Source organism: Mesocricetus auratus, unplaced genomic scaffold, assembly GCF_017639785.1.
Source record: "Mesocricetus auratus isolate SY011 unplaced genomic scaffold, BCM_Maur_2.0 Super-Scaffold_6723, whole genome shotgun sequence".
NCBI lineage: Eukaryota > Metazoa > Chordata > Mammalia > Rodentia > Cricetidae > Mesocricetus > Mesocricetus auratus.
The window spans coordinates 1,807,791-1,816,709 of NW_024429183.1; positions in this window are offsets into that span (position 1 = coordinate 1,807,791).

Consider the following 8,919-nt stretch of genomic DNA (forward strand, 5'->3'; position numbering starts at 1 on the left):
TCACATCACTCTGATCTACCTCATTCTTTAAATCTTTCTGCCATATGAAGAAAGTTCATGGGCTCCAGGGAGAGGACTGGCTATTTCCTGGGCCATTCGGTCAGCCACACTGCTTCTGATGACACAGTGTTGTCTTCTATTCTGACACTCAAATTTTACTGGTCTGGTCTTTTCCTGCATAGTCAATCTGATGTTGATATGGCCAGGGTGCTGGGGTGTGGCTGGGGTGGGTGTGTCCACTATGATTTCTGTTGATGCACAGTAGGAATAGGAAGATGGCTCCTGCACCTCAACTATGAAAGCCTGTCTTTCTTCTAGTACTTGGGCCTTTTGTCTTGCTATTAGCCCTTTGAGTCACACAGAACTTACTTTAACATGAGTCAGGTATTTCCCAAAATGGATTCCTAGTCCCATACTTCCGTATGACTCTCTCTCTCTCTCCTTGAGAATACCACCCATCTCCCATGTCGAGCCAAATCGGCCACTCTTCCTCATTTATCAATCCACTTATGGGCTCCTGTCCCACACTTGTACATCAACACAGTTTCAAAGTATACTGCAAAAGCTCAGGCTGAACCCAGTACATAGCTGAGGATGATCTTGAACTTCTGATCCTCTTGCCTTTACCCTCCAAGTGCTAGAGTTACAATCATAAACTACCCACCTAGTCAACATGAGGCTGAGGATGGATCCCAGAGTTTCATGAATGCTAGGCAAGAGCTCTACCAATTGAGAGACGCCCCGTTCCTTCTCTAGTAGCTCGGAATATGGGCTCTCTTACAGCCTACCATACCACAGCAGTCCCTGCATCATCCCATCCCACCCCATCCTCTGAGTTCTAAGGGGTCCATCTTCTTTCTACATCCTATCTCTGCCTTCCAGTTGGCTGCTTCTCACATCAGCTCTGTCAAAGCTTGGGTTTAATTCAGCCAATGAGGTAGAGGATTTTTTTGTTGTTTTTTATTCCATCACATTTTTCATTTCAAAGTTCTGCCAGTTCAATTCCAAATGCATTTATCTTCATATCATCTCTTGTGAGGAGTGCTTGTCTTATGATTAATAATTTAAATAAACACATTAGTTCCTATTATACCCAGAAAGTGATCCTGTGTTTGTCACCTTTGGTAATTATTCCTGTTGACAATTCATCCTAATGTGTTTTTATATGCACTGCTCCCAGAAGATCCCTGGAGCCCTGAGCTAAGAAAGAAAGAGTCATTTCTTTATCAGATCATCCAGTTCTCCTGGGCAGATAGTTTAATGCAGCCCAACCAAGCACAGCAAGGGCCTATGCTTCTTAATTTTCACAGGAAACTCATTGCCTATCTGAAAAACCCTGACAGGCAAGTATGTCATTTCTGTATGTCAAGAGGCAAAAGAGGTTTCTCACCCGCCTTTGTAGTACATGTAGCTCTCAGCTCCATGCCAGGCTCAATCCCTATTCCCAGATGGTGGGGTTCAGGGTACTTTCCCCTCAAACCCCTAGGACAACTCTTGGAATCTTCCAGTTTTTCTTTTTCCTTTTATCTGTAGTGCTAGGAATGGAACCATGAGCCTTGAACACTCTGCTACTGAACCACACCCCGGCTCTGACACCCTCATTTCACTTCTCACTTCTGACTTTCTGCCTCTTCCACACTGCCTATGAACTTAAACATCTCTTCAATGCACAGCATCCTTGCTCAGTGTGGTTGCACAAGTTTTAATCCCAGTACTCCGGAGGCACAGACAGGTAGATCTATCTCTGTGAATCTGAGGCCAGCTTCATCTATATTGCAAGTTCCAGGCCAGTAAAAGCTATACAATGAGACCTTGTCTCAAAAAAAAAAAAAAAAAAACCAATGTGCTGTATCAACTTGTCCATGTGACCCATTGTCTAGAGTCCTCCACATGACCCACAGTTCCCAGGTAGCCAGATGCAGTCCCTTGGTGCCTCCCTACTGCCTCTGCTGTGCAGGACTTCAGATCTCAGTCACCTGGAACAGCAAGGCAGACCTTACTGTTTCATGCCTGCACTAGGAGGAGCATTTCCAGCTGGAACCGAGTGAGTGCACAACCTTGTTCCTCCTGCTAGTTTAGTCTGGCAAGGTTGCTGTGCCTCCTATAGAGGCCTGCTCACTGTTTCACTCAAGGCCCATGGCACTCTGAGGCAGAGTCACTGTGAAGGTAACTTTCTGCCATCCAGTCAACATTTATGATGGAAGAAAATGATGCTGAGAAATCTGTGTGTGACGTTGCTGTGGGAAGTACAGCGTCTGAGGCTTCCTCTCCTTGTCTGTAACAGCCCCTGGCACTGCACTCTTGGGCTCCCCAAGCCTCTGCCAAGAATTACAGTTGCAGTTTGTAAAGGGCTTGAGGTGGGGACACAATCCCACCAGCAAGACAGCGGTCATACATATTCATGGGAGGAAGGAAAAGTCAGCAACTCTGGCCAGTGAGTGAAGACTCCCTGAATACCAGAAAGTCCTAAGAGTCCATAGAATATTCTAGGCTGTCAACTATACCTTAATGCTGTGTAATTCCCATCTCAGATGGGTGAGATGGTGTGGGTAAGAACACCCTGTCAGCCTAGCCACCTCTTCTCCGGGCTGTTACTGTCTTAGCCCTGCTCCATGATCTTGAGAAAGATGGCTGGTTCCACCAGAGCTATCCAGTCCATCTTCCTCTTCCCATCTATGTTTTCTTAAGCAGCCTTCATCTCTCCCAAACTCTGCAAACCCAGCAGCCATGACCATGCCTCTCATCAAACTGATCTTTCTTCCCCATTCTCTGCTGGAAAAAAATCGCTCCTCCTAACAATCAGCAGAGCCCCTCAATTATCCTTCCCCTCATAATGAGTCACCCTCTCACAGTGAACCACTGTGGCTTCTACATGGCTACTTACATAGAGTGGTATCTATACATAGTGCACACATGTATAGCTATACACACACATGGCTGCCTGTTCACACATTTGTGAGCAAACAGAGTTTGGTGCATGCACAGGTGTGCAGCTGTAGGTTAACATAGCTGAATGCGTCCAAATGTGCATGCACCACTGCATGAATTTAAGAGTGCATACTCATATCTGCATATACTCACACCTGTGTGCATCTCACATAGTCTCGCATACACTTATGACACACCTAGTTGCATATATACCTGTCCATCCAAATTATCTTTAGATGCAGAGGACAGGCCATACTTCCATGCCACCTCTTCCCAAAATGAAAGCTCCAGACCAAACTCTGTACACCTGTGTCAGTCTAACCACTATCTGAGTCCTCACTGAGGGTCCTGTTCTGCATGAGGCATGCACAATATACAAATACTGTTTAACCCTCTCCACAGGAACACAAGAAAAAGTGTCAGAGAGGGTCATCACTTTAGAGAGCAACTAAACAGCTCTACACTATCTCACAGGCAAGTGCTGACAGGTCCCCACTGAGTCATTAGGAATATGTTGACTATGTGTCAGTGGACAGCAGCACCTGTGCTTATACAGAGCGGTATAATCTATCTGTATTCTTAGCCCCCGGAATGATTTCCAAGTCACTGAGTGGCTGAGAAAACTCTGACAGAACTGGCCAGTGAGTGGGGAGAGAGCACTGTCAACTTTTCCTGTTGATTCTGCTTTTCCAGAAGCTGGTCAAGGTGACTTCCCTAGGTAGATGAGAAATCAGGCTCTCCAGCCCTACTGGACACAGGCTGGATAGACTTCTGGGAGGTCCCTTGGAAAGGCATGCCACCTATGCCCAGGTCCTGTGATCACATGGTCTTGTCACTCTTGATCAAGGCTTGGCAAAAACAGTCCCTGGTGGGTGTCTGGCAGCCATCCAGGTATCTCTGTCTACTGAGCAGCTCCAAAGGCCCACTGAGTGGACAGGGAGTGTCTGATGGGATCCTCTCCATTCCCTGCCCTCAGGGGGATATCGAGTTATTGTTTTCTCACAAACCAAGCCCTCTATCACCCTCAAATGACTGGCTGACAGACCTTCCAGAAGCTGAGCACGTCATACAACGCCCAACACTTGCAGCCTCTTCCAAGCACATAACAAACTCACTCTTCCTGGAACCAGAAGGACAGATGGGGGTTATAAAATGGACGTGCAGAAACCAGCCTCCTCCCTACACTGGTTCCCACCCAGCCTTCCATCCAAACTTCACGCAGCACCTATGACGAGGAGCCGAGAACTGACCCCACAAAGGCCCATCAGGATCCAGCCTGTAGGACAAACCAGAGCTGGTCCTGGCTCACATCATCCCCAGGGCTCCAGGACAACAGCATACCTCAACTGTGGTTCTGCCATACCCCAGGATCCAAGTTCATAGAATGAAAAACAGTATGCAAAAGTAGGATACCCACAGCTATAGAATAAGGCTATAGGGGCTGAAAGGAAAGCAGAGCAGATGTGTTCAGCAGGTCCCAAGACAGCCCTCTCCATCACTCAGGGTGCAACTGGGTGCCCTCTCCAAGAGTTAAGACGCTATAATAGTTACTTTCCTTGTAGCCATGACAAAACAACTAACCAAAGCAATTTAAGAGCTTAAATTGGGTGGTAGTGGCGCACGCCTTTAATCCCAGCACTCAGGAGGCAGAGGCAGGCAATATCTGTGATTTCCAGGCCAGCTTAGTATACAGTACAAGTTCCAGGACAGCTAAGGCTGTTACACAGAGAAACCCTATTTCTAAAAACAAAAGGGAGGGAGGGAGGGAGGGAGAGAGGGAGGGAGAGTTTATTCTGACTCAAAGTTGGAGTAGTCTATTATGGTGGGAAGGGACGGCAATAGGAACTTGAAACAGCTAGTCGCACGGCATCTACAGTCAGGAAGCAGAGAACAATGACAGCTGGTGCCCCGTTCACTTTCTCCTTTTAATCCAGTTTTAGATCCAAATCGGTGGGATAGTGCTACATACCTACCTCAGTTAACCTAATCTAGATAATTCCTTCCACTCACACGCAGAGGCTTGTCTCCAAGGTGACTCCAGAGCCTAGCAGGCTGGCAGTATTAACCACAACACAAACAACTGATGCTCAGCTGACCACACATGATAAAAATGTGTCACTGTGAGATCCTGGAATCTCATCAATCGCAGGGTCCCAGCCTTATCAGCACTGAGTAAGGGATACCACAAGTAGTAACAAGGTTCCCTGGTGGGGCAAATCTCACCAGCAGCTGCCTGACAGGACAGCACATTGGATTTCTCAGACCCCAACCCAAGGCAAGTGTCCCAAATGTTCAATCCTTCACACACAGCCCTGTGCAGCCACCAGTTTCAGTCAGCCCAGCTGGCTCCATTCAGCCTCAACCGCATGCCACCTGGAATGAACCCTGATGGTGTGTTGCTGACGACCCAATCAGACCAGCCTTAAGATCCTCCCCAGATGACTCTGTGAGAGCCTGAATGCCAGACATTGAGCAACAGAACAAAGCAGATGACAAATGACCGTGCCAGAGAAAATTCTTCAGTGATGTTGGACTCAGGATAAGAAGTCTTTCAAAGATAAAGGAGGCAAGAGATGAGGACACTGGAAACTAGCTGGAAGATTCTTCAGCAGCCCCACCCCAAAGAATGCTCCGCCCCTAGGCAGATGGACCTCATCTGCCATGCAGGGGCACCATGAAGGTTAATTTCCATTGCCACCCTGACTGGGTTAAGAAACACCTGCTGAGCTGGTGGTGTAGCACACACCTGCTGAGCCATGTATTGGTGCATGCCTCTAACCTCAGCACTCAGGAGGCAGAGGCATGCAGGTCCCTGGGAGTTCAGGGCCAGCCTGGCCTATATAAAAAGATCCTGTTTCATAAGAAGAGAAAGAAATGCTTGGCACTTGGAGGGGAATAGAGGATGTAAAAAGAAGAGTGAGGGAACTTAAGGTGAGGGTAAGCAAAAAAGCCACATGGGAACACATAAAAAATTAATTACAGGGCATGATGGAAGACAGGTGACATGAAAGAGCAGGAGGAGAATCTGAGTTAAAGGTTATGTAAAGATGGGAGCAGGGAGGTAGAGAGAGCAGGGATAGGGGATGGGTTAACATAACTAAGGATATATGAAGAAGCTTTATGGGAATCTACTAATTTACAAGCTAGTTTTTTAATATTACATTTAAAAAGGGAAACTGATAAGAGATACCCCCACATAGGTGGACATGGGTTATTCAATGAAAACCTAAGTGCCTGGCACAGGATACCTCCTGTGAGTTAATGGTCAAGAGAGGCTCCAGAAGCATCCAAAGCAAGTCAGTTTCCTGTCATTGCTCTTGGTTGCCCACTGTAACTAACTGGTAAGACCCAATTGCTGAAGACGCCACACACTTTGGTTTCAGGACATGGAGAAATCAGTTTCAAACAGTAAATTTTCCCCCTGCTAGCTAGTTTTCCATGGTGCTAGAAGGTGAAGGGTAAGCTTCTGGGGGAGGAAAGACATCAACAGTCTACCTGCTGCTGGCCCCTGCATGCCAAAATGCTGCCCTGCCAAGAAAGATGAATCACTGGTACAATTGTGGCATAATGGTTATGGAGTAACCAGCGGCTTTCTGATTGGATCTGAAGCCTGTTCCACAGGAGGAATTTCATAACTGGTACTTACGCCTGGTCAAAAGCCCATTACTGGGAAAGCTCATAGGTGCTGGGAGACAGAGGGGATTAATAGTGGTGTTTTGATCAATGGTCATACTGTCAAACTCCCTTCTAAATATTTATGTTTAAACCCATAGACCTGTACTGTCCTTCATGTTGTCCAGAGAAGCTACTTTTGTGGTGAGTTGTTAACACAGAAACTCATAACCAGCTGAAGTGCTGAGTATAAGTAACTCTGAGTGTCCAGATGTGGACAGGTTGTTTGTATAAACCTCCAAAGTATAGGAAGCGTCATAGAAGAGGAGGTAGAAAGAATGTAAGAACCAGGGCTGGAGAGATGGCTCAGTCGCTAAAGGCTAGGCTCACAACCAAAATATAAGAATGTAAGAACCAGAGGATGAGGAGGAGAGCTATGAAACTCTTCCATAGACATGACAGGCAGCTGGGGTTGCCTGCACAAGACCTGTACAAGATCAAGTCAGTTAAAATTCCAGAAAGAATGGGGAGAGGCTCCAGAGGCCCCACCTCTAGCTGAGGAGCTATTGGCAATTTATGGCTACTGAGGAAGGGATGGAGGTGTAGGTGCTGGCAGTTGCCCATCCATAGTGGATGGACCCACACTTATGCACATGTGGGCAGCACTAACTGGACTCAAGGGTCTATTAATAATAATAAAGAGTTCATAAAGACAGGACAGAAAGAGAATGAAAGGCCCTGGCAGAGCTGGAGGGGGAAGTAGTTAGTATGATCAAAATACATTGTATACATGTATTACATTTTCAAAGAAGAAATACAACTATTTTTAAAAGAAAGAAATGCCTGTATAGAATGGAGAACACCTTTTGATGTGGCCTGAGGGCTTTTCCAGGAAGGATTAACTGAGAAAGACCTGCCCTGAATGTGAGTAGTGCCACACCATGTCCTGGAGGTCTGAACTGAGTAAAAAGGGGAAAAGGGAAGAGAGAGGCATGCTCTGGCATTCCTGTCAGGGTGCTTAACCAACCCAAATGTGAGCAAGCACCTTGGATTCCTGCTGCCACACTTGCTCCTCCGTGAGGGATTGTACATCAGACCATGAACCGCACAATAGCCCTCTCTCCTCAAATTGCTTCTTGAGAGGCATTTGATAACAGCAATGAAGAATGTCACTAATGCAGGCAACGTTTCTCTCTCAGTTGTCAGAAACTATCCGCTACCAGGGCCAGCACAGCACAGCACAGCTGCACTGAGCACTGTGCAGGAGCAGCTTAGGAGCTGAAGACCCTGAGAAGACATACTGGCTAGTGGAGATGACAACACAAAGGATCAGTAGCTGCAATACATAAAGAGCTTCTATAAGTCACCGAGGAGACAAGTAATGATTAGGAATGTTTAAAGGCTACATTCAGTCCACACGCAAGAAACACAGTCATCTCTCCACCTTCACTGACGACTGATGACACCACCAGACACAAGTGGCATAGGGCAGTTTCCTAAGGTGGAAACCCTCTTTGGAAAGTGTGGCAGCTCAGCAGAGTAACCAATGAAGAAATTGGCACAAGCTTTTAAGGGGACCCTCAGAAACCTGTCGAATTTTTAAAGAATTTATTAATATTCATGTATAGCTGTGCCTATGTGCACACGAGTGCCGTTGTCCTCCAAGACCAGAAAAAGGCATAAGATTTCTGCCAAAGCTGGAGTTCCAGATGCTTAGGAGCTACCCATTTCCATGTTGTTTGTAGTAGGGAAAAAATAACTTATCTAAACTCATCAGCTAAGGGATTCTTTAAATTAGCATTGATGCATCTGCCCTGAGCTCTGTCCCTTCCCTGTGTCCCTGGCTCCCACAAGTCTGTGGTACACAGTTTACTTGGCAAAGACTTTGCAGGGGGAAAAATGAATGAAACGATATACTTTGTAGCTTTTAAAAAGAGAAAAAAGAAGAAGACAGATATGTCTTGAAGAGGAGGATGATCATAATGTGTGGCTAAGCAAGAATGGCAGCAGGTAATAGAAGGAATATGAAGAGTGGTTTATTTCCACGACAACAAATATCAGACAGTTTACTCAAATCTCTACCAGGACCATGGATGGCAATGCTCCCCTTCTATAAAGAACACCTACCACAAAGTCAGAGAAAGCATTTCCAGTACTGAAGATGCACTGAGTCCTGCCTTGAATATCTCAGAACAATTGAAAAACAGCTTCCTACAAGGACACAGAGGCCACACAGGCATTCTCACCAGCTCTGGGCCACAGTCTACTCCATTCCTACCTGGCAGCCCTCTCCCTCAAGGTTGAGACATAAATGAGAAGATGCAGTCAACCCTGTAGGGTACTGGGCAGGTCACTAGAAATAGTGATTCCTGAAATAAA